The sequence below is a fragment of the Trachypithecus francoisi genome, unplaced genomic scaffold (genome assembly GCF_009764315.1).
Source record: "Trachypithecus francoisi isolate TF-2019V2 unplaced genomic scaffold, Tfra_2.0 Lachesis_group7, whole genome shotgun sequence".
Lineage (NCBI taxonomy): Eukaryota > Metazoa > Chordata > Mammalia > Primates > Cercopithecidae > Trachypithecus > Trachypithecus francoisi.
Window position 1 is genome coordinate 20,587,978 of NW_022681472.1, and position 27,531 is coordinate 20,615,508.

Sequence of the window (27,531 nt, forward strand, 5' to 3'; positions counted from 1 at the left end):
CAACAATTAATTTTTTCATTAAAAAAGAAAATAATCCAGGATGACTATTTTATAAGTGTTTTACAGACCCCTCCAAGAGTATAAGAAAATATTCTTCAAGATGCCAGACAAGAGATTTTTTTTTCTTTCAAGTATCAGCCACTGTTCCACAGGATAGAATGTCTCTGGTCACAGTTTTAACATGGTTAAATCAACATAAAGCCTGAAGGATATTTAATAATAAAAGAATGTACTTTATTTGATTTAATAATTTCATTTTATTCCCTTGGCTTTTTATTCACTCAAAAAAATGTATTGAACACAGTACATTTAATGTGGCGGCCTCAGTTTTTTCATGTGTATTAGAACCACCCAGATTAGGCTTGTCCAAACTGCACCCCATGGGCCACCTGCGGCCCAGGACAGCTTTGAATGCAGCCCCACCCATATTTTCTTAAAACATGAGATTTTTTTGAGAATTTTTTTTTTTTTTTTTTTTTTTTTTTAGCTCATCAGCTATCATTAGTGTTAGTGTATTTTATGTGTGGCCCAAGACAATTCTTCTTCTTCCAATGTGGCTCAGGGAAGATAAAAGATTGGACCCCGGACCTAGATTGTACCTTAATGACTCTAATTCAGTGAGTTCAAAGTAGATCTCACAAATGTGCATTTATAATAACTATCCAAGATGTTTCTGAAGTAAGTGAGGCTCAGGCCCCAACTTTTGAGCAATACTGTGACAGAAGCTTCGGATTCTGTCTCTTAATCTTGAGACAGAGTTGTGGCATATAAACTCCCCCATCCCACCTTAAAAATAAGAGGTTGTGATATGTCTCACATACTTAATTCCAGTAAAACTGAAATGATCCAAATTCAGGGATCCTTACCCACCTGCAGCCAGGAAAACACATCTGAGAAGGAGACAGAAAGTTCTGGCAACATCTCTGCAATGTCCACCTTGTACTTCAACGTTTCTGAGAAGGATTTCTTCAAAAACTGCTCCTGAAATATAATTTTCTACTAGGTTCTTCAGAGACAGGTAAATCCCCTACCGTGTGGTAAAATCTGCAGGCAGGAGCTAAGCATGGAAAATACCTTCTCCTCAGGTCACTTACCCTGAAGCACCTAGAAGTGTGGCCACCAAGATAGGGACTCCAAGCACACAGTCATTATGTTGTCCTCTGCCCAGATCCCCAAGTCACTGCACAGACGCCATATTCTGATATGGGTTTTGTTACGACTTGTTTTGTTGTGTTGCTTTCCCTGAGGACAAAGCTTGACAAATTTTGAGCAAGTATGATGACATGCTGACAAGGGAGGATTTCCTGGTGTCCTGAGGTGTGGAGACCAAGGTGGTGCTGCCTGCCTGTGTGGTACAAACATAAGGAGAGAGAGAACCCAGCCTCCTCCCAAAGAAGTGGGCAAAGGGCTGTGGCATTGAAGGCTCATCCTTGGGACATTGAATTTTGGAATTTCTATACTTGTTATGTCTTCTATACTTCTATACTTTTCCATGTTTTCGATTCTACATTTTAGTCTAAATATAGCATGACCAAATCACAACAGACTGAGAGGTCCATGCGGGCTGTCTCTAGCCCGCAGATAACCCAACAAAGATCTGAATGACATTGGGGTCATTTGGGTCTGTTGTGCTAACACATCTTGTAGCAAGTAGAAGTGTCCTAACTGGAGAGATGAAAATCAGAGCATACCGATACATCAGTAAAATATCAAAGTATATCAATACCCCTAATGCAATGCCACTAAGAAGGGTATATCAATAGAGTATATCAGTAAAATTTATAAGACTAAAATTGGTGAGCCCCACCCTTGTCATGATGGAGAACAGCACCAATTCCCCTCGGAAATAGATATTGGTGGCCTCAGTCCTATCCAAACACTTCTCCCACAGTGACTTTAGCATCCTATATTAAGTTACAGTATTTGCTCCCAAATTAATATCCAGTAATAAAGGGTAATTTTCCGGCCCACACTGAACCATTGTAAGAACATTTAGCCACTTTAAAGTCAACTGGTAGCACTGTAAGGAAAAGGCACGAGGTAGTTAAAAATTTGAAGAATATGTCAATTGGTAAAATTAGATAAAAAGTTACGCTGTGTTCTGCCCTACATTTGGACTATCGCAAGTGAGGCAAACTTTTCTAGGCAAACTGCTGAGGACTGCCAATTTAACAAGCTGTTCCATGCTGCAAGGGACATATTTATGGACATACTTTCAACAAGACGTACCTAGTGCTACCAAGCTGTGCTGTACTAAAGAGCAGAAAGAATCAGAACGATAGATTAAAAAAAAAATAAAGGATTTCACACATGGGTCCTATTAAAGTCAGATCAAGTATTCTGCAATTTACAGGCAAAAATATTTAAAATAATGACAGGGTTGTTGCATGATCTAAGAAGAAAACACCCGGGAAATGTAAAAAAAAAATGAGATTGACACAGCATGTTTAGCTCAGGCTGTTGTACAACAAGGCTTTCGAAGGGAGAGAGGAAAAGCCAAACTATATTGTGAATATTCTCATTTTCAATCAGTTAGGTCAACACGAATCTAACACTATTTAAAACCCAGCCTTGTCTCACAAATGGTCTTCAATATAATGATTAGTGTCCACGGAACCATTCAAGAAGGACTGATTTCATTCTCTTTATCTTTTTGAGAGTCCAAAAAGTCACCTGAAGTCACTACTAGTACTATTATTTATTATAAGAGGCCTTACGATTGGGTGTGCCCTATTATAGAGCTTCCTATCCTTGGGAGTGTGCTTTGGGATACTGGTGAGTCAGAACTCTTTTCTATTTAAAACTTGCTACCTATTTATATTTCTGGGAGTGAAGACATCAGGCCAACTTAGAGCTCATCCTTGCTCTAGAGGGAAAAAAAAATCATTGCTCTAGGAAAAGAGTATAAAAGAATCTTTGTTATTGGTTTGACAAGAACCCAGAGCATGGTTGCTTTTGATGATTGGAGTCACCCCTCCCACCTGCATTCATTTACATCTTTCCATTTTTTATTTGACTATGGAATCTTTTAGGAGGAAGAGAAATAGGAACAAGAGAAACAAGAATATTTATCTTTGATAAGCAATATTGTCATAGCATTTTTAAGGGTCATAGACATCTATTAATATACAAACGTAAATGTTTTAGGCTCTGTGCGCCATAAGGTACTCAACTCTGCTGTGAGAAAGCAGCCACAGACAATATGTAAAGCAATGAGTGTGGCTATGTTCTGATAAAACTTTATTTACCAAAACAGGTAGTAGGCTGGATGTGGCCCTCTGGCCATAGATTAATCCTGGACTAGTGAATCCAACAGATGCTGCCTGCAGGAGAGATGAAAGGACTCTCTAGAGGGAAAGTCATTTGAGGGAAAGCAGAGTCCAAAACCAGGCACACAACTCCAGGATCTGGGTTGTTGGAGAGGAGGACTGGCCCTAGGCCAGGTGGCTGAGGCTCAATCACCTTCTGACAGTCACTCCAGAATGAGGGCAGGGCAGCAGGTGTGAGAACTGAGTCAGCTGCTCACCTGGGGAATCTAATGCTGCAGGTTCAGGCCTCCTAGAATATAGAGAACCTCAGATAAGTTGTCTTGCTTTCTTCCCCAAAGCACATGTTGAGAAACTACCATTGATTCCATAGAGTCTTGACAGAGCAGTCTGTCAATCAATGGGACTTCAGCTCCTAAACTTCTAGTGTTTACTGTTGATGGCAGCAACGGCAGCAGAGAAAGCGGCTCTTCTGCAGTCTGAACAAATGTTCCAGTTTCTTCCTCTGTAAGATAATATATATCTCGGATGACTAAGCACTTTGGGCTTCAGTTCCTGAGAGGCTTGGGTTTTTCATGGAACACCACAGGGAAGGAAGAAATTGGATGAAAATGTAGTTATTGTAATTTGGACACTGAAATCAATGTGACCTCATTCTATACCTTAACTTGATAGGGGAAGATATTGACCTCAAAATTAAACGAATGCCACAGAGAAAAATGTCTCCTCTTTGTTGCTTGGACAAATGTAAGAAGCTGATGACATCCATGGGTTAAGATCCTCTCCTAAGTCTAGGGTTGTGATACAGTCATTAAAACTCACTACTCAGGTGTTGGTGCAGATAACTCAATGGATTAAAAAGCTAATGTTGGTTAAAAGAAAGTTGGTCTCTAGATATCTGGTCTGGGTTCAGTTATAGAAACAAATTATTCCCACTAGCCACTCTAGCCAATTAGGCAAATCAGGATTTATATTTCACATTAAAAATAGTTTGAGTCCTCTGGGTGACTCATATTTGTATATCCTTTAAAGTCTCCAAACTGCATATTTGCTCATTGCTTTATTTTATTCTTAGAACAATGTGTGAGGCAGGTGAAAAAAATGTTGATATTGCCCCTATTGTTTTTTCAGTTATTGTACCTAAAACCAAAAAGTTGCAGTGATTTGCTGTAGGTTCCAAAGGAGCAAGTGCCCAGCCCTACATGGTCTCCACCCTGGTCTGCTTATTGCAAATCTCACATTCCCCCCACCCTACCTGCCCCAGCACCTTAACTCCTGAAGCCTCTCAGCCACATCACTCCTGATCAGAGGGAGCCTGGGAATACGCTACAGTGTAGCAGCGAGTTGCCCTCTCCTTGCCAAGGGGAGCTTCCCAGTGTTGCAAGCACCTATTGACGACCTATCTGCCTCAGGCTGGTTCTTACTCAGTTTGGGACAAGGCAGAAGCCATCATATAAGGGAAACTGTAGAACACAGAGCAGAGCATACCCCCCAGAGACATGCAATTTCGTGGGAAGAGTCTATCAGTGGTCCCACATGTGGGCTCCAGAGCCAGCCTAGCTGGGGTGGAATCCAGCTCTGCCTCTCACTGCTATGAAAACTTGTGCAAGTTACTTACCTTCTCTGTGCCTCAGTTCCCTCACTTGCAGGATAATGATTGGACTGACTTCAAGGAGATGCATAAGGATTAAATATCTTAACATTTATAAAGTGTTTGGAGCAATGCTTAGTACACTGTTAGTGCTAGATAAACATAAGTGACACAAAATGGGTTCAAGGAAAGAAGTCTTGAGCAGGAATGAGAAAAAAGAATGTAGCATGGCTACTAAGAGTATAATCAAGAGCAAGTTCTTTCATCTCTCAGGGCTCCTATTTTCTCTCCTATTCAGAGAAGATAACAACAACCTTCCAAGCCATCATAGAGAGACTTAAATGAAAAAGTGATAGTGCTTTGTAAAATGCACCTGGTAGGGGAAATTAACTATCTTGGTTAAGGATCTTAACCCATGGATGTCGTCAGCGTAATACATTTGTCCAAACAACAAAGAGGAGACATTTTTCCCTGTTTGTGGCATTAGTTTAATTTTGAGGCCAATATCCTCCCCTGCCAGGTGCATTTTACAAAGTCAAATTAACTATGTTGGTAACGACCTGGTTTGCAAGAGGACTTTTATCACAATGCATTTTTAGAATATGAAGCTTAAATAGTTGGGTCTTCCCTTATCAGAATGTCATCTGTCCTATTTCTAGCGGTCAAAGTCCTCATGCATGGAGAGTCTTCCAATAATTGCTACCATTCATTGAGTGCTCACTCTGTGTTAGGCTCAGTAAGCTACACATATTATCTCATTTAATCCCCATGGAAATGCTGTATGTATAACAAACCTGTTTACAGATGAGGAATCTAAATCTCAAGGAAGTTAAATAACTTGTCCCAAGTCAGTAGCCAACAGATAGTGAGGCTGATTCAGCCCAGGTATCTGTGATGCAAAAGGCCACCTTTGGCCAACCACTCAAACATATTTCTTCCACCAAAAATAATCTCTCTTCTCTGAAATAATATAATGATTTGCTCATATTCTTTTCATAGGAATGCGATTCTACCTTTAATTATATTTTTTGTGTAGATATCATAGCTTATCTGTTGGTTTACAGGCTTCATAGAAATAGAAAACAGGTCTTATGCATCTGTGAACAAGCCCCACTTGCCAGCCAAATGCCTGGGAGTGGTGGAGAAGCAGGACTACCAAGAAGAAAGTAAAGTTCCAGTTGCCTGAGTAAAGCTGCCTTACCTGAGAATGACGCTGAGAATCCCTACCTCACAGGATTGCTGTGAGGTTCAATTAAGAGAACAAAGTTTAAATCTGAAACCAGTACTCTGAAGACCAGTGTACTGCCAAAGAGGTGACAGTTCAGTTTTACTAAGTTGTACTGAAATCAGAGTGGTTTGTGGAAAGATTGGCTCTTAACCAAGAAGAAGAGAGAGAGTCAGTGAGGATATGAGCACAGCCGGGTGAAAAGCTTGAATTTCCTGCTGAATTTCACCAGAAAGTGGAATTTTAAAAAAATGATTAGCAAATGAGTAATACGAATCAAGAGAGAAATGTGCAAAAGCAAGACAGAGAAGTTCAGAGAGAGGCGGATACAGGCTCAGTTCTGTACTTGAAATCTTAGCAGGGCAGCGGACTGGCTGCCTCCCACCTTATCTTCTTGTGCCTCCCCTGTGCTCTGCGTGCCCAAGCTACTGTCAGGGTTTTTGGGGAACCACTTGTGGTGGTTTGTGCAGAAGGACTTATGAACTACACAATACCACACAGTCGTAAGGCTTTGGGGCTTAGAACAGGATAGCCCAAAGTATGGCTCTTCAGTCTGCTGAGTACTCTACAAGGGGATCAGCAGGGCCTCAGAAGCATGAAATTCTCTCTGAACTTCTCTTGCCCTCCTTTCTCCTTCTCCCATTTTCCCCCCAAAGCAGATCGTACAAACTAGAACTTCTCTCCCCCATAGCAAGCTGCAAAACCTACAGAGGTCACTCTCTAACCTAGCTCCCATGAAAGTAGGCCATAAGACCCTCATTCCAAAAGAGTCTTACCCCATACCTTAGGGTAAGGGGTGGAGTGGCAGAGGAAGGCCACACAGGAAGGCCAAGAAGAATCCAAACACACAGGCCTCGCTAAGTTCCCTCCAATGTGTTACCATCAGGTAAGACCCTTTTTTGTCCAATCACATTTCTTCATGGTCGGCCATCCTTCATGAAACCTAAGCATAAAAATACAGTTTTTTCTAGGCCTTGGGTCTTCATGTGTAAAGTCTCTTGTGTCACATAAAACTTTGATTAAACAAATTTGTTATGCTTTTCCCTTTTTCATCTTTTTTTTTTGTTACAGAGATAGCAGCCGTGGACCTTGAAATGGATGAGGAAAGGTGTCCTGCCTTTTCGCCCCTGTGGATGTCTGTGTTGTCCTCCTCCTGGAGAGACACAGTGGCATCCTCGCGTGGAGATGCGGCTTTGGTCGGCCCCCCTTGCCAGGCCTTTCAGAAAACCAGGGTCACTCACTTAGAGCCGGCACTCACAAACACAGATTCAGCAAGCTCTCCCCTCAGCGTGTTGTTCTAGAAATGACTCCAGGTGACTTTTGTGAGAGACTGAATGTATTCATCAATTCTTAATAAAGTTTTCACCAGGCTTACCAAGGGAGTCTTAAATGGGGAGAACAGCTTGTTTCCTTGACAGCAGAAAATCGACAGTTTTTTTTTTTTATTTTAATTCTTTGTTGTCTGTCAAGAATTCCATAGAAATAATAGATGCCTGAAAACACAAGGAAAAGTGCATTTTTTCCCCACTTCAGAGGTGTGCCTCCAAGGAGACTGACATGAGGGAGAAGGAGGGTTTCTGAAATGTAGATGGTGGGTAATAAAGTCCCTCAGAGTGAGTGGGGAACAAGGTTAGAACTCACAAATTGCCTGCTTCAAGAGTCAAGGACATCTTTGCAGCCTTGGGACCAGCAGGCTGCTTGGGAAGCAGGAAGGCAACATTTCAACAAACAAAAACAAACAGTAAACAAACAAACACTGTAAAAAGGGACAACTCCCTTTGCATAGCCAACTCAGGCCCAGGCAGAGCTACCAAAGACCAGGCCTGGTTTCTACCGGCCTTGGGATATAGGGCAGCTTCTCAGAGCAGTGCCCCAGCGTGCCCATCCAGAGCTGGGCAGAGGGGCTTCCTCCTCAATGGCAACTTCCAAAGGTCTGCGGTGCCAGGCCCCCTCCAGGTCATGAACCCCTGCTATCTCCTGCCATGCCTGCCCCATCAAATATTAATGAACCACTGTTACAAAAAAAAGCCTTGCCAAAGGTGGCTGCGACAGTCTTCGTACTCTACAGAGAGGAAAAGAAAGGATGGGGGTGTTGCGGGGGAAGACACTGGGGGAGGAGGTGAACATGAGACTTTCAAGTTCAAAAGCTTATTTTGCGTGAGAAAACACAGGAGGCTTGAGGATTGCTGGTAGGCATCCCTCATCCTCTATCTTCTCTGCAAAAAATCCGGATTAAAGCCGTTGGTCTCTGGGATACCTTAAAAAAAAAAATCTTCCTTCTGTGTCCTTATGTACAAGGGTAAAGACCAGCTTTCTACATCCAAGTCGCGAGTGCTGAAGGGAGGACGAGCCGTGGGGCGCCCAGCCGGAGCCTCTGTCCTCTGCCTGTTCCCGATTCCATGGCCCGAGGCGATGGTTTGCATTTTTAGGACAACAGCCTGCTATCTGCAAGCAGGAGACCTCTCGTCAGGCTTCATTACTGCACACAAAATGACACGAGCGACTCTGCGGCCCACAACTACACTTATGGTGTGTAGCAAAGCCATTGTGTCTTCCTGCAACACCAGTCCCCTCCTTCCCACTGACCCACGCACCGAACTGCTCCAAACCTGAGCTTTGCTTATGTATGTGCCCTTCCTGTGACGCATGGCTTCTGCTGGAAACTGGCCTTTTCCACCTTGCTTGTTGTTTGGCTTATGAATTTCCGGGGAGACCAAGAAAAGAACTGTATTTGCCAGCTAACGAAGTTCAGATCCACCCTTTCTCTTCCTTCCCCGTATGCTCCGCAAGACTGAGTCTCCAGTGCACCATCTCCTGATCTAGACATGGTGATTTACACCATACCGGGAGGACAGATAGCTGGGAATACAGACCCCATGCCATACAAGGTAATTTAAACTTTTTAATTCACCTCCCTAATTGCAATAGTCTTTCACTTCTGGCCTAAATTATAACTACTCTCTTAAAAAGAAATTTCACAGCCAACAGCTGCGGACATTGCCATCATCAAATCCTATCTATTATGAACTGTTGTCACACAATGCACCTTTCCAAACAAGGGTGCATCTGCTTGCATCAGCCAGAATAAGAGGGATTGTGCCTGTGTTTGCTCGATGCTGTTGAGCAAACCAATCATTCCGATTCAATCTTTCAGAATAAGGATATGTAAGTACAAGATTACTGAACAAATGTGTTTAGAAATTACTGGGCCGGGTGCGGTGGCTCATGCCTGTAATCCCAGCACTTTGGAAGGCCAATGGGGGGCGGATCACCTTAGGTCAGGAGTTCAAGACCAGCCTGGCCAACATAGTGAAACCCCGTCTCTACTAAAAAATAATTACAAAAATTAGCTGGGTGTGATGGCCCACACCTGTAATCCCAGCTACTCAGGAGGCTGAGGCAGGAGAATTGCTTGAACTCATGAGGCGGAGGTCGCAGTGAGCCGAGATCACGCCACTGCACTCCAGCCTAGGTGGCAGAGTGAGACTCCATCTCAAAATAAAAAATAAAAAAAGAAATTATTTGGGTGGAAAACATATAAGTGTAGTAGTCAGCTAGATAGATTCAATTTACCTTGAAGTTCCAGTAAGTGTTCTAAAACCTCTAGGGCTCAAAATGTATGGAGGACTATTAGATGAATCCAATATCTGTACCTTTAAAGAGAGTAATCAGGAGATACGTGATGCTGGAAACTAAAAGCAAACTTCAGACCATGAGCTGACGATAAGGTGTAGGAAGAGAGATCAACGTGTTGTAGAGCAGCTCCTTAACCTCTTACATTGGTCAGGATTTGGGCTCAGCTGCCATAACAGAGACTCCGTGTATGGAGGCTTACATAGGCTAGAAATTTATTTTTCTCTCCCTTAGCAGTTTTGGAGTGAGCAGGTCAAACTGACAGAGCAGTTCTGCTCCACAGTTATTCATGTAATCACATACATTCTGTCTCTTTTGCTTCATTCATTCTATTGGCTAGACATAAGCTAAAGGTCTAGTAACACTTCAGTGGAGGACATAACACGAGGGCATGAACACTGGAATGTGGGGTTATGGAGGCCACCTGAAGAATCTGTCTACTACAATATATGTTTAACACTTTTGATTAAATACTACCAAAAGACAAATATATCTCTATTAGCACAGAATTTGTGGGCCCTCTTTCATATAAAATCTTGAAAAATTTGTGTATTACCATTTAATCTGCTAACTTAATAGGAAGAAAATCATACATTTTAATTTGAATTTATTTGTTTATTGACATACATGTATGCTTATTTATGCAAATTTATCTTTATTTTTTATTTCAATAGGTTTTGAGGGCATAGGTGGTGTTTGGTTACATGGATAAGAGGTTTAGCAGTGATTTCTTGAGAATTTACAATGTGCCAAGCACATGTGAAGAATTTGGAGTTCATTTGTTCATTTAATCATGGGTTAAAGGAGGGTTAGATTCACCCCCTAGGTTTAGAGAGCAGCCTGTGCTCCTAGGCATTCTACTATAGTACCTCCACTTTTATCCCTTGCTATCAGGCAGATAACCAGAGAGATACATCACGAGCAAGGAGCATGGTGCTCACAGGTCACTGGTCTCAAATCCATCAACTGGTTTTCTATTGCACAATAACTCTCAAAATCTTGCAGTTTATGTTCCAAGAAGCCACCCTTGGGCTTCCCAGAGAGACTTTCTTTATTTGTTGTGGAGTCTACCACAAAAATAGAAGAGGCACTTACCGCACACTTTCTACTTGAATGACTGAAAACAACAGTTGCTCTTACAGATGCAGGAAAGAGCAAAGATATTTCAGTAGGCCTGAGGACAAGCTAAAAATTACCAGCTCCTCATAGTAATTACTCATTCCCCTGGAGAACAATTGAAGGTTAGCTTTTTCCAAAATCTAACTCACTTTGCAAATCCAACTTAATCTTGATGTAGGGCCTTGAGCGAGTTGTATAATATCTTGGACCTTTGTTGTCTTTCCCTGTAAAGTGGTCTTGTTACCTTCTCTAAGTGGAAGCCACTCAGTGTGATCTCTTGACATTCCCATCAAGTTGAAGGTATGTGATTCTGAAACAGGTTCCCTCCTCCAGGTGTTTTGTTAGGCAAAACTTTTAAAAAAGAAGTCCAAAGGACATATCTATAATACTGAATCATGAATGAGTAAAGCTTTCAGAAAGAGATGAATATAGAAACCTTGAGCTTACAAAAAGTCTCTCCAGAGGATTTTCTTTTAATTAACTCTACACACTTCTTGCAGATTACCCTCAACTGACCTTCCGGTAGAGTTCCATAGTCTTATGACATAAGGCAAGTGCCCTGCTTCTCCTTGTAAAGTAAGAGAACCACAAACACCTGTTCTTTGGTAGATTCACCACAGAGAATCACTTCTTGAAGGTCAATTATATTGCTAACTCAGTCTAAAGATTTTCTGTCTGGGAAAGTACAACAATGGCATCTGTTCATTCTTCAATGGAGATCAACCCTTTACCCATGATTTTTCAATATTTAAACCAACAGCTCAAACAAAGCTGTGCTTCACTGTTAACCTTGTGAACTTAAAAGCCTGCACCTGTACAATTAGCAATTAACATGTTCAGTAGCAAAGCTGGAAGGTAACGAGTGACATTCACACCTCTTAATTGGTGCGATTAGCAGTCCCTTTGTTGTCAACCATTAGCAGCTCTCCCCAAGTGTGAAATGCCACAGGTAGAAGGACATTGGCAATGTGTGGGGTAAAGGAGGGAAGGTGAGAGTGAAAAAAGTTTATAAAGCAGGTTAGACTTATCTAGAGGAAAGAAAACAGATGGTTACTTCAAAAAACTGGCTAAAAACTCGTGTCGAAGGAGTAGAAGCATCGGTGATTGTATCTCTTTTTATTCTTTGCTGCTGCTGTGAATGAGTCTTGAAGTTTTAAAAACTCCACTATCCCCCATTGCATTGCAATATGGGGAGACCCCACTTTCAGCAAAATTAATTATGAATGTGAAAGTCTATATCAATGTTTTTAAAAATGAAGGTATGCCTGTGGAGTTTTGCTTTCTTGACAATGTACCATAAGGGTTACTATGATATTCTAGATGACAAATATACTTGGGCTTTAAAAACAGATTCCAATTATATAGGAATTTTCAGGAATATATGAAGCAAGATGCACTTCTTGTTTTTTTCTTGTTTATTTCTTGTTTGATCCTCTTCTTTAATCCTCTTTTCTCTTTTTCAAAAAAGCAGTAGCAGGCTCCCCTCCATATGGATGAGAAACTTTCTTCTGTATCCAGTGTTGCAACCTCTCGTCAATCGATAACAAACCCCTCAGAACTCAGAAGGCATGACCCTGTGTTAGCATCCTTTCATTTTTTTCAGATTTTAGCTTCCACACTTGGCTTTTCTATATTTTCCTGACATATTTGTCTTCTTTTCTTAAAGATATGGCTTCATATTGACAATGTAGAGATGTTGCTATTCCTGTACAAACTAGAGGTGTCAGTATTACTTTATAATGGGAGAGGTCATTGAGTTACCATTCTAGGACAAAAATTAGATAGAACATATTTGTGAGCTCCATGATAGCAGAACTATGTCTCCTCTGTCAATATATTACCAACTTCTAGACCAAACATATGTTCAATAAATAGTTATTACATATGAAATGCGAATGCTAATGTAATGAGATTTTCCTCCCCAAGTTTCTGTTAACGTTACTTTGGTTTTCACACAATTCTTCTGGGGTATTTGCAATGCTATTTGAGTTTTCTTTATTGCTGAGATTATTATTTTCATTTTGGGAGAGGCTGTCTTTATGTTAATATATTATTTCCTTAGACATGTTTTCCATTTTTACTTGATGGATTGACTCCCTATCACCTGGCTTTTTCATTCATTGAAATTCAGCTTTATACTGATGACTTCATAGTTTTACAGATCATTTTGAATCCTTCAACCCTATCTTACCTCTTGCTTATCTTTCATCCACATTTCCTACATTACATTCTCGTTCTAAACTACTTTTTTATTATCTATGTATGCCAGACCTTAGGAGCTTAACGCCTATTTTATTTTACCCTTCATGTTTTGTAGGTTAGGAATTTGAGAAGGGGTCATCTTGATCCACATGGCCTCACCTGGAATGGGTGGGACAAAGGATCCATTTCTAAGATGGCTTCCTCATATATGTGGTCTCTCACTCACCACATTGAATCTCTTCCTCCAGGGTCTCTGCACATGGCTTGGGCTTCCCATAGCATGGTGTTCACAGGATAGTTGCATTTCCTACAGAGCAGCTGGTTTCTCCCAGGTAAGTCTTCCAAAAGCACGCATTACAAGAGACCCAAGTGGAAACTGTAAGACTTCATACTCATTGCTTAAGGAAATCCCTAAAGCCATCTTGGATTCAAGAGGGAGGAGAGGACTAGACTCCACATCTCCATGGGGAAATGGTAGGTCCATATGAGGAGGGAAGGACTCGGTGGCAATTATCTTGATGACAAACTGCCATACCTACCATTTTCATTTTAATATTTTCTTTTTCTTCCCCATCTAAAATTTTTACAGTTGCCTACCTAATACATAGGTTGTTAATACACACAAGTTTGTGCCAAGACTATGCTCAGGCATGATAAGTGCCCCCACTAGGTCATCTCCATGTGAAACTATTTAAAGAGCACTAGGAGTCCCTGATGTTCCAAAGTCATCCCTTAACTAGCCTCTCCATTCACCCATTTGAGTCACTAAAAGCTTTCTAGGGGAAACAAGCTCTCATGTGACTTGGGAGAGAGGCATGACCAATCAACCATGAGTATTTCTCAATCCAGAACTGCAGGTTGGTTTATTAAGATTAGTTTTTGTTTTCCCCTGTGGGTAAATAGAGCATGAAGTGGGAAAAATGGTGCCGGAGCAGTGAGTGCCCCTTGGAGTGGACAAAGCTGGGTGTGACACTGAACCCCTGGGATGGCAGCAGAGTGCTATATGCATCAGTCTGGAAGGAGAAGAGAATTGGAGAGGGTCATAGTTAGGGGTCAGTATAGGTAAAGATGTGTGGGTGATACAATAATATAAAATGTTTTCCTGCCTGATGCAAAGAACGTATATCACCTATTATCTCTATTTTCTCCAAAGACCACATGTGATTTCAGAGCTTCCCCTCTGTATATATAAAGAGAGAAGCTATCCTGGAGATAAACTACCACGCCTACCTTTCTAATTTTTTTTTTTTTTGCAATATGTACATGATACATGTGTATGTATATATGCGCGTGTGTGTGTATATATACACACATACACATACACACACACACACACACACATTACATAAGAAACTAGAGTAGTCAAACTATTCCACTCCCATACTCCTAGTTGATATATCTCCTAGGCAGTTTATACCCGAGCTGCTGAGAATTGGTTTTAAATTGTGAAGCTGGTCACTGACCAGTCATTTAGATTACTATAGCAATTAATTTTGACCCCACTATCATTACCATACTTTGTCTAGTTCCTCCTCCTAGCAAAGACATCTAGTTTAGTTATCTTTTGATAGACATTCAGCTCTTCGTTAGTTATAGATGCTCCCGTTATTAGCTAAAGTAATGCCACCTAGAATAATGAGTCTATTTTTCAGCCTCCCTTGCTGCCATGTAAATATATTCTTTCTACTTGTATGCAAGCAGAAATGTCACATATGAATTCCAAGAAGCCCTTAAAGAGGTGCAGCTGTCTGCATTCTTTCCTCTTTCCCCTCGTATGTGAAGAAATGATGTCTTGGGCTGTCCCCGCCATCTTGAATCATGAGGTGGAAAGTACGGCGTGGACAGCAGAGCTGCAAGATAGAAGGAGCCTCAGTTTCTGATGACGAGGACTTTGTGAATCTGCTTTACCAACTCCCAGCTCTGTGCTACAGATCATATTTATTTACCCAGGAGATAAACTTCTATTTTTATAGACATTGTTATTTGGATTTTTTATCACTTACTTTTAGTGAAATCTAATTCTGACACACCTCTCTGCTGGTGAGGTTGGAGAATTTAGTCGGGTTAAAACAACCAGCTTGGTTTAAACCACCCTTCCAACACGCACAATATATAAACTTGCAAAGGCTAATTAAATTTCACTAGGGCAGATCTTTATAAAAAGAATAAGTAACATATGTATATATCACATCTGAATTTAAATACAGTATTTAACTGTCCTAGATTTTGCAATGTATTCATAGCTGTGAGGGGGGATAAGAAACTACTTCATAATCCGTTGAATCCTTGTAAATTCTGCTTAAATATGTTTTTAAAATGTGATTTTTTTTGTGTGCTACCAGTGGTGATGATGGGGAGTTCTGTATTGTAAAATATGCCTCATTGCTCTTGAGAATGAGCTGAGACACAGTCAGTGCCATGGCAGCCCCTCCTGGGTTAGAGGGTGGTGCTTTGAGAAAGGATACTCAGTTATAAAAGCCAATGGATTCCTTTCCTGAAATGGCTGCAAACACCACTGCTTTTGTTTAGTGTTCATTATGTCTCAAAGTTTCCTCTCTCTTTTCCTTCCACCAAGCCTACCCAGCCCAGTCTGCATCCTTCCAGTACCTTTCAGAGCTAACTCTTCAAAAATAGCATCCAATCGTGCTGTGTCACTGGGTAGAAACTTCAGTGGATTCCTTCTTGCTTAAATGGCCTTCACTTTTTCTTCCATGTACTTTCCCAGTCCTTTTTATCTCACTTGCTTTCTGTTTATATGTGATGAAATTCCCACCTTTTCCCAAACATGCCGTGCCTTTTACAACTCTGCATTTGGAACAGGCTGTGCTCTCTGCTTGGAATGCTTCCCTGACCCTGACCTTCCTCTTCAGAACTTTCAGGATGTATCTAATGGGTCACCAGCATTCAAAAGCATTTGCCATTACTACAGTTGCAGTTAATCACTTCCTCCTATGTGTGGATTCTACTTTTAATCTGTCACAGCACTTACCAGGTGATACTATGATTGATCTATTTTCAAGTCTGATTTGTCCTAATGTGTGAGACATTGCAGCCCACCCTGCTCCTGTTCAATGTCCGTAACCAAGTGGAAACTCCCTGTGTCTTGTGGGATGGAGAGCTAAATCCATGACTGAGACAAGTCTACCTTGACAAAAAGTAATTTGTATCTAAATTTAGTCCTTAGAGTTGTATGAAAAACTGTAGGACCTAGACACTTCCAATTCTCTGGAGAAGCTATTCATGGGAGTATACAGGAATCTGCATAGCTATCCTATTTAGCCATCATAGCTTTCTTCCCACCTTGAAGAGAAATACATTTATCAGAACTGGATTTTCTTAGAATCAGAAGTATGGAATCATAGAATTGTAGAGCTAAAAGGGACCTTAAAGATTACTGACTCCAACTTCATAATGAGAAAACTAGGCCCAGAAAAACTAAAAGATTTGTCAAAGAACACCCACCTAGTTAGTGTCAGTCAGATCTGAAATCCTGGTCTCCTGACTCCAGCATTCTTCAAATATTTGAGCCTTAAGTCCTTGGTTAAGGGGCATCCAACAGCTGTGAAGCACAGAATTTTTAATGTTAAGTTAAATCAGTGCTGAACCACACATACACTTAAGGGTTTCAGCTGCAAGTTAAACAGATGAGAGAAGTCAAATTATTTGATGAAAATATTAAAATCAGAGACCTGAGAGTTTAAAAGTCCCTTATATAGTAACCAGTCCAAGCACCTAGTTTTTCATAAATAAAAATTACTAAGAAGTGAAATAATTTTCTCCACCTGAGTCATAAAGCCAAAGAGAGAGACAAAAGTAAAACCTTGACTACAACTGTGAAATGGACTCCACAGGACTCCTGTGGATAAAATAGGATCCTAGAGAGAGCAGTAACTCTTGTTTGAAGCATATAAAGCCATAGTTGGTCAAAGAATTAAAAAGTCAGCTCAGTAGAAAATGATTTTTTAAAGGATGTATACATACTACAATTTTTTTTTTTAATTTTAATCTTAAACACATATATGTATAGTTATTTTCCACGTGGATAATCCAGGATTTTCTCCCCATCTCAATATCTTTTGCTTAATCACATCTGCAAAGTCATTTTTGCCATGCAGGCAATATGTTTATAGGATAAGGACATAAACATTTTTGGGGTCAGGCGCAATGGCTCACACCTGTAAGCCCAGCATTTTGGGAGACCAAGGCAGGTGGATCATTTGAGGTCAGGAGTTCAAGACCAGCCTGGCCAACATGGTGAAACCCCCGTCTCCACTAAAAATACAAAAAATTAGCTGGACATAGTGGGAAGAGCCTGGTTACTCAGGAGGTTGAGGTACAAGAATTGCTTGAACCCAGGAGGTAGATGTTGCAGTGAGCCAAGATTATGTCATATACTTTAGCCTGGGCAACAGAGCAAGACTCTGTCTCAAAAAAAAAAAAATCTTTGGGCATGGAAGTGGAGGGGGGCATTACTCTGCCTACCATGCATGGTGGAAGATGAGGAAACACACACAAACTGTATTGTTTATGATTTATAGTTTGTGCCTTTAAAGTAAAATAACATTTTATAGACATTTAGAAAGCAACCCATGTGAATTCTTCCAAATTTGTTTCTCAGTTCTTTTTATAATGTCTGCCTTGCAACCAATTTGAAATTAATTTTTTTTGTGGTTCACCTTTTCTGATTCTTCTGAAATATTGGTGTTAGGTTTTATAGATACGATTCTCTTTCTTTTTGTACTCCAATGTTACTGGCTTACATGACATTTATTTAAATTACACAATTACAATAACAAGGACTTTAAACAACTTTAAGGACAAACATGACTTTGCAGAAATCTCTCCGTTGTTGGACACAAAGGTGACCAGGTTGTTGACAAAGGGCCTGAGAGCCGCTGGTCCTCATCGTGGCATGCAACAAATGAGAAGTTGCCGTATCTGGTAGAGTGTGTTAGTTAGTAAAGTTGGTTTAGGGGAGATTCTGCTGTTTAAAGTGCCGTGTGTACTCGAAGGCACTATACAGATATAAGGCATTGCTATTTTTGTTTGTATAATAGTTCAAGGCCTGGGGATAAGAATTATTCGAATAGACATTCATGATGGTATAGGGGAGATGCATGGCAGAAAACAAGCAGCCTATAAACTAGCCTGATGACAAGGGAAAGTCAGAAAAATTTGAAAAAATGTTCTGCTGAAGCCTAGATAAAATCTAAAAGTATATTAAGTTGGTTAATAATAAAAGTTTCAATCAAAAAACTTTTCAATTATAGTCAAGGACTTGCTTCCTTTATTAATCTGCTTTTAAGCACATCCAATGCATCTGTAAAAATTTTGGTTTAGTTGTCTAACGAAAAAGCTATTTTTTAAAATATTTAATTGTCTGGAAAAAGTATATTGATCCCTTTTCAAATGATCTCTCTTTAGGAAACTTGGCTGCTTGGCTTATTAAACTGTAAATGTATCCTTGTGAAAGCTTTTTTTTTTTTTTTTTTGAGAGAGAGTCTCGCTCTGTTGTCAAGCCAGAGTGCAGTGGTGCAATCTTGGCTCACTGCAACTTCCACCTCTGGGGTTCAAGCAACTGTCAAGCCTCAGCCTCCCAAGTAGCTGAGACTACAGGCATGCACGACCACACACAGCTAATTTTTGTATTTTTAGTGGAGATGGGGTTTCACCGTGTTGGTCAGGATGGTCTCAATCTCTTGACCTTGTGATCCGCCCACCTTGGCCTCCTGAAGTGCTGGAATTACAGGCGTGAGCCACTGTACCCGGCCATGAAAGCATATTTTTACTCAGGCTGAGTAGTATAGGGTAAAGGACACTTGCTAATGTTCTGAGATTGCAAACACACGTGTAAAATGTGGCAGAACATGCAACACAAGAAAAGTGCTACATCTTGACTTGCAGGGCCTTCCCATATCTGTTATTTTGCCCTGAATAATAATAATAACTATTATTATTATCATTATTAAGACAGGGGTCTTGCTCTGTTTCTCAGGCTGGAGTGCAATGGCACAATTACAGCTCACTGTAACTTTTAACTCCTGGGCTCAAACGATCCTTCCACCTCAGCCTCCTGAGTAGCTGGGAGTACAGGCATGCACCACCATGCCCAGTTAATTTTTTAAATTTTTTGTAGCAACAGAGCCTTGCTGTGTTGCTTAGGCTGGTCTCAAACTACTTTGCCCTTGAATTCTGTTGTCTTTGACTACTTAGTCAGTAACTGTCTCTGTATACTAGCTTGTTGAAGGAGGGCAAGGGAGGTTAAATGTTCAGTATCAACTTCTGAATATAGAATGTACTTGTGGCCAAAGTCATGGATTTCCTTATCCCTGCCCAAAGGGGAAGCAAGTGAATACTCTGTCTGTTAGTTCCCCTGGGCTACCATAGCAAAGTACCATATAGTGGGTGGCTTAAACAACAGAAACTTACATTCTAGAAGCTAGAAGCCCAAGATGAAGGTGTTGGCGGAGCCACGCTCCCTCTGAATGCAAGGGAAGAAATCTGTTCCAGGCCTGTCTCTTAACTTCTGGTCATCCCTTAATTACGGCAGCCAACTCCAAACTTCTTATGATGTTCTCCCTCTGTGTGTGTATGTAGGTCCACATTTCCCCCTTTTTATAAGGGCAACGGTCAAATTGGATTAAGGGCACACACTGCTCCTGTATGACCTCATCGGGTTTTGTTTGTTTTGTTTTGTTTTGTTTTGTTTTGAGATGGAGTTTTGCACTTGTCACCCAGGCTGGGAGAGTGCAATGGCATGATCTCTGCTCACTGCAACCTCCACCTCCCAGGTTCAAGCAATTCTTTTGCCTCAGCCTCCCGAGTAGATGGGATTACAGGCACCTACCACCATACCTGGATAATTTTTGTATTTTTAGTAGAGACGAGCTTTCACCATGTTGGCCAGCCTGGTCTCAAACTCCTGACCTCAGGTGATCTTCCTGTCTTGGCCTGCCAAAGTGTTTATCTTAGTTATATCTGCAATGACCCTGTTTCCAAATAAGCTCATATTCTGAGATACTGGGTGTTCAAATTTTAGCATCTAAAATTTTGGTGGACACAGTTCAACCCATTCAACCCATTACAATCTTTCTGGAGGAAGGCATAAACATTCTATGCCTCATACTAATCCTCCAAATATTTTTTAAGCATAATAACCAGTATATAGTCAAAGTTAACCAGGTACTTGATAATAGTCATAAAAATCATGGGGAGTGACAGAAGATATAACAAGCAAAGAAAATTAATAAAAATTGGTGAAGTTTGTTATTAGCTATGACTAGAAGCAGCATCACCAGTAAAAATAAACGGTCATCTCTAACTGTGAACAAGGAGAGATGGGAAGCAGAGGAAAGATTTACAAAAAAAAAAAACAAAGAAAGAAAGACAAAAGCAGAGAGGTGTACAGAAGTATAAAGAGCACATGCAGTCCCCTGTAGGTAAGCATGTTTATTAGGTAAGAAGAAATTTGTCCAAAAAGTCAGACCTCCAAAGAATGGTTTTCTATCATACCTCAAACATCTGAGCACTCTTAAGCTTATCTTTGGTGCTAGGAATGAACCAAATTGTAGCCTATTGTGGTGCCAGTTTAGAGAGAAAGTTGGGCATGGAAAACAAATTTCATTTGTCCAGTAGGATGTCTGTTTTATTGTAAGCATTTAAATAAAGTACAAGTACCTACTTCATTCAATGATACCTGTGTCAAGAAAAAACTGGACTAAAATGTTGAATACATTTGCCCCGTGTATGAGATAAATACTGAACAAGAAGTAAAGTGCCTATCAAAGTTCCAAGGATTCCACAATTCTTCTTTCACGTCAGGTTGCCTTTTTCTTGCTTGAGAATCATTAAAACTTATCTTTCCACAAGGTCTCAGTTATATGGAATTATTCAGTAATTTTATGGATAGTTTAATTCACCAAAGTTTTTAATTTCCTGTTTTTACAGCAATATTTCCCAGATGTATAGTATACAGTTCCATGTATTAGCAAATGGAACTTACTGGACTTAAGATCAGCTGTGTTAGATAGGCAGATGGTTTGGGACATCAAGTTGACTAGTAAATATCCATGGCGAATCTTAGAGTGAATTCTGTTCATTTATCTTTTTCTTTGTAGAATATGCTGTTGCAGAGCCTCCTATGTCCTATAATTACAAAATCATTATTAAATTAAAGATGTGAAAATATTGTTTATTATTTTGCCTTCAGTGAAACTGTCATCATCTCGAACCTATTTTTTTTTTTAACTTTTATTTTAAATTCAGGGATACACATGCAAATACTACATAGGTAAATTTGTGTCTCATGTTACTTGCTATGTAGGTAAACTTGAGGGTTTGCTGTACAGATTATTTTGTCACCCAGATATTAAGCCTAGCATCAATTAATTATTTTTCCTGCTCCTCTTCCGCTTCCTACACTCTACCCTCCAATAGCCCCAGTGTTTTAGGAATACATGTTGTTTCCCTCTATGTGTCCATGTGTTCTCATCATTTAGCTCCCATGTAGAAGTGAGAACATATGGTATTTGGTTTTCTGTTCCTGTGAGCTCTAACCTATTTTCTAATTCAATAGCTTTATATTCATAAGGAAATACTATCATCTTATCAAACTTCATAATATCGCTGCTTAAGAGCATGAATATAAACAACATAATGTGGCTGGGCACAGTGGCTCATGCCTGTAATCACAGCATTTTGGGAGGCTGAGGTGGACAGATCACTTGAGTCCAAGAGTTCAAGACCAGCCTGGGCAACATGGTGAAACCCTGTCTCTACTAAAAATATAAACATTAGCCAGGCATGGTGATGCACACCTGTAATCCCAGCTACTCAGGTAGCTGAGGCACAAGAATTGCTTGAGCCTGGGAGGCAGCAGTTGCAGTGAGCTGAGATCATGCCACCACACTCCAGCCTGGGCAACAGAACGAGACTCTGTTTCAAAAAATTAAATTAAATAAATAAATAACATAATGTTATGTTTTTATTCTCTCATAATCACAAAAATAATTCTGCATCATTGGTCAGTTTTTTCTTTTTTTTCTTTTTTGAGACGGAGTCTCACTCTGTCGCCCAGGAAGGAGTGCAGTGGTGTGATCTCGGCTCACTGCAAGCTCTGCCTCCCAGGTTCACGCCATTCTCCCACCTCAGCCTCCCGAGTAGCTGAGACTACAGGCGCCCACTACCACACCCGGCTAATTTTTTTGTATTTTTAGTAGACACAGGGTTTCACCGTGTTAGCCAGGATGGTCTTGATCTCCTGACCTCGTGATCCACCCTTCTCAGCCTTCCAAAGTGCTGGGATTACAAGCGTGAGCCACCGTGCCCACCCTCCATTATTGGTACTTTTCTTTAACATTTGATATATCAGGCAGGATTAGAGTAACTTAAATTTTTAAAAAGGAGTTTATGACTCATAAATTTGAAGAATTTAAAATTGAATATAGCATGGCTGGACCAGGAATTCAAATGATGTTATCAGGTCTCTGTCTCACCACTTTGTAATTAAGTCTTCTTTTCACTCATTGGCTTCATCCTTTCCTGCCTTAGACAAATAGTGTACTACCTAAGCACCCCCCAAATACCCAGTACTCATAAGAAGACAATGGTTTTGTTTTGCTTTTTACATTTTTCCCAGGGGTTTTCCTTCTAAGAATTGCATCTTATCATGTTGATACTGTAGCATCTAACCCAGATATTATTCAGACAAAAGACTGTTAAATAAGGAAGAGAAGTGTGTTCATTTGCTTAGTAAAAGGGATTTTCTATGGCTATATCTTTTTGATGCAAAACATCTAAAAGAAAAGCAAAGAAACAAAACAAAAACCCTCAAGATAACCAAACAACCCAGCAATCTCAGTATTTTCAAGTGGCTAGGCTTTGAAACCAAAATATCCATTCATTGATTGAGTTTTCAATTTTACTAAAGATATTGCAGTTTCATGTGGGCAGAACTCAAAATGCACTTATGAAAAACAAGTAACTAACTGTGTGAAAAGAAGACTCAGCTTAATGGTGATTGGGATCCCAGTCCAAAAATGCAAACTCAACCGAGTAACAAGTACTTTACAATGGATAGACATATAGAGTTGTGCTTTTAAGATGCTACAAAATTATGGCAATATTGATCAATGTAATTCAGTCTCAAAGAGTTATTTTATAAATTTGATAGTTTTCTAAAATCCTGTCAAAATTAAATAATATATTACATAACAAACCACTTGAGAAGAAAGCAAGAAATGGATTTACAAGAATAACGGAATCTTAAAATCCTGGCTGTTAGTGACATGAAAACTTTTCCATAGTGGACTATCAACCTGAAATGAAAATAACATAGATATTCAGCTAAATGCTATAAAGAATCACCTTATTGTTTTTATTCTATTGCCTTTGACATAGCATTTTTTACTAGACAGTATTTTAATCTCAACAGTTGAATTGATAAAATTCTAGTTTCTGTACCAGCTTGGGAGCTGAAAGGATATCCAGTAAGACAAAACATTTTATTTCTGCTCTGTTATTTGAATCAACAAATCTCAGGCAGGACCCTGGTATTTAAAATGAAAATCTGTGACATATTTCAACAATAATTCTCATTTATAAGAGAAGCATTATAATGGCACTGTTTTACTAAATATTAAATCATCACACTGAAACAGTAATCATAGAAAACAAATAGAATAGAATCTATTCCTGTGAATGTAAGTGACAGAATATTTCCTGCATTGATCTATTCAAATTTTACATGAGAGAAATGACACAGGAAATCTTGAACTATTTGACTAAATTGCAGTGGTCTGAAAGGCCTGTTCCAAACACGTAGCATCAACATTCATATCTACATACATGATCTTGATGTTTGCCTTGGTAATTGCTGAAGAAAGCAAAATCAACAATCCCTTAGTTCTAGGAATTTGGTCTTTGATACCAGGAAATAGCTTCAGCTCTGTTTAAATAAACATTAGGGAGATCTGTAAAAGATAAACACGAGGGATGAGAATGTTACCCTTTCTCTTTCCACAGAGTTCTTAAATGTACAGTTTATTTCCCTAGTCATGCTGTAATGAAGTATGGTCTATCTTAGACTAACCCTAAATTTTGTCACCTAGTACTGGAGGTTCGATTGTATCACATGCTTGGACAGACAAATGAATAAGCCCTCAAGGCTTTTCTGATGAGGCTAGGTCTTCTAATCACTCTCTCAGCATCCTACACATCTCCTTTGTAGTAAATATCATAGTTGTAATCATATGTCTAGATATTTCTTGTTTATTAACTGTATCCCTTATTACATCATAAATTTATTGAATCCAGGTGCCATATGTGACTATTCTTCTCTGTATATTTACTGCCTGGAAGTAGGTTCTAAATCAGAATAAAAATAAAAGAAATATTAGTTAAATGGGTGAATAAGCAATTCTGAGTGACAGTTTCCCAATTCTGCATAAATTTATGTGACTTTTACAGTAGACAAGTAGGAATGCAGAGAAAGTCAATGTATGTTGCCTGTTGTTATAGTATAGGTTATTAGGCTCTTCCCACGAACATACTGATTAAGGAGGTTTGAAGTAGAATGTCAGCATCTCTGTTTTTCAAAAACTTCTTTGGTGATATTTACAATGGAGCAAGTTTGGGAGCTACCATATTAAGGGTTTGTATCACTTTAGATCCCTGATTCTAGAATGTTCCTCACTCTTCGGTGGTTCAGGGAATCCTCATAATGCCCATGTTTTTTAAAAGAAAGGTCAATATTATTGTATTTCTTTGTTCTGCCCACTTGGACTTTCCTAATTTCACATTCATAATTGTGACTACTTATGAGTGAACTTGTGTCTCTCTGGGTAGCACTTTGTATGAGGCATGAAATTTCATCTCATGAGCTGTGTGTTTGATCTTGGAGAAAGAAACTTTCAGCTAATGCGTGAGTCAACTCTAGCTGGCCACTCAACATCAACATCTACATGATATGACTGTTTTTACACTGCAGGCACTTTTATTCTAGGAAATTGTGTGTGTGTTTACAATATGCTCAAACACAGAGACTTGTAGTGAACATTTGTTGTTTTATTATTTCCAGCATCCTCCCATAGCCTGATAACAGAACTCAAATTTTGCTTTGGAGGAACCATTTTTAATCACCTTTCATGATATAAATAAGATTGACCTCATCCCCAAATTTTAAAGTGGGAATTGATTAGCTTAAGTCCACTTGTGATCTCTCCAGCCAAATAATTGGTTGAAGACAGGACACAGAACCTAAACAGAGCCAGTGAAACAGAGGAAATGTGTGTTTTGGCTTCTAGAAATAAAAGGCTTCTCTCTTCCATGGAGGCTACCTGAAGAAATCTTTTTCTTTTCCTTGCCAGTGAGATGTGAAGATGCAAGATCTAGAACTGCTTGAGCCATTTTGAAACGCTGATGGCACCTGGAAGACTGTCAGGGGTCCCTGTGTAGAGTCTAAGGATGAAATAAACACAAAAGTTAAGAGTAACTGGGACAAAAACCAACCTTTGATGACGTCACATGAGTTTTCAGGTTAAGTTTCAACTACAGCCAGTCTTGATTGCCCTTCCCAGCTGTGTGATCTAGTAAATCTCCTCTGTTGTTTATATCCATTTGAGCTGGGGTCTCTGTGATTTAAAACTTAAAGATTCTTAACACATGTAAGATCCATGACTACATCAGGATGTAACTTTCAGTGTGCCTTGAAGGATGAGACAGAGGAGCTGGGAGGTCAAAGTGGAGTCAAAGATGTCCATAGATGCTAGCACACCTTCCTGAAATATCACGGTTTTGTGCAAAACCATGCACACATCAAAAAAAAATTTAATAAAATCTATTTATAAGGAATACCAGGGCCTACCCAGTAGCCACATTTTCCAAACCAGAAATTCATAAACATAATCTAGCAAAATATTTTTTTCTGACTTGACAATTCATTATATAAAATCTCAGAATAGCATAAAACATTGAAATCACATTTCATTATGTATTTCACTCATTGCCTTTATTGGAATGAAAACAAAATTACATAAAATCAGGATTATCTCAGAAAATTCAGGGCATATGGTGGCCATATCTAGGGAACATCCACCTTGTTTTATTGGAATAAATTATTGTTAAAATGAACATACTGCTAGAAAGGCTGTTACCAGTCTGCAGGTCATAAAGATAAAAAAGCTAAACCAACCTCTCAGTGCTGAATTGGCAAGTGAAAAGATGCATTCTGCACACAATAGGTATGCAGTGAATATATTTGACTGACAAGAACCCTGCTAGGACTAGCAGTGAGCTATTTAAGCCCTGCTGTTTCTTGTTGGTTTTGCCAGCCTTGGCTGCAGTGTGAGGATTCTGTAACCATTAACAAGAGCCCCAAGCTACATCTCCTCTTCCTCCATTTCGAACTTTCGTAAACCATAGTGTCAGGTGCCGGGCTCTCATCAGTGGCTGATAGGTACACAGGATCTGAAGGAAACATTTTTGCTTTGGATTATTTGCTGAGAATAAACATTTCACTGTGCCTGTGTCAACGGGCTTGTAACTGTGGAATTTTTAAATATAGTCATTAAACTGTAAAATGATAGTCTCGTATTGAAATCAACCTGCTTTTAACCTATGTGTTTTAGGCATCTGGTATCTAAAAATTCTGCCATACAACACAAATCAAAGTAGATAAAACCAGTTAGCCGAAAATAACAATGAAAGCGATCAAGTCTTTCAATTTCTGGAAGAGATGAAGAGAAATGAAATAGAGACCACCTTTGAAAACTGAAATTACAAAAGATTTAAAAAATACATGAATAGGTGTATATGCCTACAATCTATATACATAACATGTAACACCAACCACAAACACAGTTAGTCCTACACATTTCAACTTGACCTCAAGCATTAATCAACGAAAGTGGCAAGGGCTTATCCTTCATGAGATAAAGCAGTTTAATTTGGGAGGGAGAAAATTGTATTTCCAGAAATGGAGTGATGTACCACTGTTCTATAGAATATCTGCCAAAGAATCAGTGGCATGAATGATCCTTATATTTAAGTGCCACCATCATATGATAACAAAATATGATCACATTTTCTCGAATGACCAAATTTAACATCTTACGTCCTTGCCTGCCCATGAAAAAACTAATGCCCCGTGCACCACAACTGTCCTTCGTCATTTCTCAGCATCTCTCTTCTCCGTCTCCATGAAGCTTTTTCTCAGAGGAGTAACTATCATTTACTGAGCATTTATTATGTGCTGAGCACTGTGCTAGGTTACTTATGTATACTGTCTCATTTTGGCCTAACAACAGTAAAATAGGTGCTATTTTCAATTGTCTTATAGACAAAGGAACTGAGGGTCAAGTCTATAACCTAATAAATGGCAGAGTCAAAACTCCAGCTTACTTTTAACCCAGCCTGTCTGATTTCAAAGCCCATGTTCTCAATTCATCATTAACAATTACTTTGGGATTTCCTAAAAGAATTTTAAAATTATTTCAATA

The 27,531-nt window shown here is 39.6% G+C and overlaps 1 long non-coding RNA gene across 1 annotated transcript; it reads right to left on the minus strand.

The window, feature by feature from the left end:
• Window positions 1-871: 871 nt before the first annotated feature.
• On the minus strand, window positions 872-19,606 carry LOC117078975. The gene is made up of 3 exons (XR_004435227.1): window positions 19,466-19,606; window positions 16,499-16,595; window positions 872-981 (listed from the first exon to the last, which is right to left on the minus strand). It is a non-coding gene; the product is annotated as an uncharacterized LOC117078975 (long non-coding RNA).
• Window positions 19,607-27,531: the final 7,925 nt, after the last annotated feature.